Source organism: Cebus imitator, unplaced genomic scaffold (genome assembly GCF_001604975.1).
Source record: "Cebus imitator isolate Cc_AM_T3 unplaced genomic scaffold, Cebus_imitator-1.0 Scaffold70, whole genome shotgun sequence".
Taxonomy (NCBI): domain Eukaryota; kingdom Metazoa; phylum Chordata; class Mammalia; order Primates; family Cebidae; genus Cebus; species Cebus imitator.
Window position 1 is genome coordinate 3,135,846 of NW_016107385.1, and position 1,454 is coordinate 3,137,299.

The 1,454-nt window shown below is 44.3% G+C and overlaps 1 protein-coding gene across 2 annotated transcripts in view; it reads left to right on the plus strand.

Annotated features, from left to right (window-relative positions):
• The window catches only part of KNL1 (kinetochore scaffold 1), a 41,868-nt gene that overhangs the window by 30,930 nt on the left and 9,484 nt on the right, over positions 1-1,454 (plus strand). The window lies entirely within an intron of this gene.

The following is a 1,454-nucleotide window of genomic DNA, read 5'->3' on the forward strand; positions in this document are numbered from 1 at the left end:
TTTTAACTTAAGAGTGAAGCCCTAACAAGTTATTTGGAAGTTGTGTGTATAGGTGGGTTTTTCATCTGAAAGGATGAAATCACTGTATAGGGTAGAAATCACTATATGGTAACTGGACAGAGGCCCAGCTGTTTTGTTGGAGTCTCCTAATTGTCAAGTATCTTTTTTCTTTAACCAATCAGCTTCAAATGGCCAACCAGGGGCAAACATGGCCGTTTTAGAATTTAGGATCTTCACAATCTCTGGGCCTCTAAAACTGATTCTCCTTGAAAGTTTCTTTTCTCAATGACTAGCATTACCTTCTGTCCAGGTTCAAAATTAAAACTGAGGAATCACTCTATACCTCTTTCTCCCTCGATGTACATATTCAAATCATCAGTAAGATATACTGTTTTTGTTTTGTTTTTTTGAGACAGAGTCTCACTTATTCTGCCACCTGGGCTGGAGTGCACTAGTGCAATCTCTGCTCACTGCAACCTCTGCTGCTGGTTCAAGGGATTCTCCTGCCTCAGCCTCCCAAGTAGCTGGGATTACAGGCATGCGCCACCGCGCCTGGCTAATTTTTGTATTTTTTGTGGAGATGGGGTTTCACCATGTTGGCCAGGCTGGTCTTGAACTCCTGACCTCAAGTGATTCTCCCACCTTGGCCTCCTAAAGTGCTAGGATTACAGCACCCAACCTACTGGTTTTAATTTCCTAATATTCATCCACTGTTTTTCATCTATTCTGTCAATAATCATCTCTAACCTAGATGACTGCAATAACATTCCAACTGGACTTTATGGATCTTCTCCTTCTCCTCCCTGAAGCTATGAAGCTATAGTGATTATTGAAAAAAAATTTTTTTTTTTTTTTTTGAGACGGAGTTTCACTCTTGTTAACCAGGCTGGAGTGCAATGGCGCGATCTCGGCTCACCGCAACCTCCGCCTCCTGGGTTCAGGCAATTCTCCTGCCTCAACCTCCTCAGTAGCTGGGATTACAGGCACGCACCATGCCCAGCTAATGTTTTTGTATTTTTAGTAGAGACGGGATTTCACCATGTTGACCAAGATGGTCTCGATCTCTTGACCTCGTGATCCACCCGCCTCGGCCTCCCAAAGTGCTGGGATTACAGGCTTGGGCCACCGCGCCCGGCGTAATTATTGAAAATTTGACTATGCACTATTACTCTTACGCTAAAGATCAAAGTATTTGATCTAGCCTGTAAAGCCCTGCCTGAATTGAATTTTTCTCCTTTTCCTATCTCATACCACCTTCCTACCTCTGCGTGTTGGCCACAGTAGACTTCTTTTTCTTCCTTAAATTATTGTGGTCTTGGCCGGGCGCGGTGGCCCAAGCCTGTAATCCCAGCACTTTGGGAGGCCGAGGTGGGTGGATCACGAGGTCAAGAGATTGAGACCATCCTGGTCAACATGGTGAAACCCCGTCTCTACTAAAAATACAAAAAATTAGC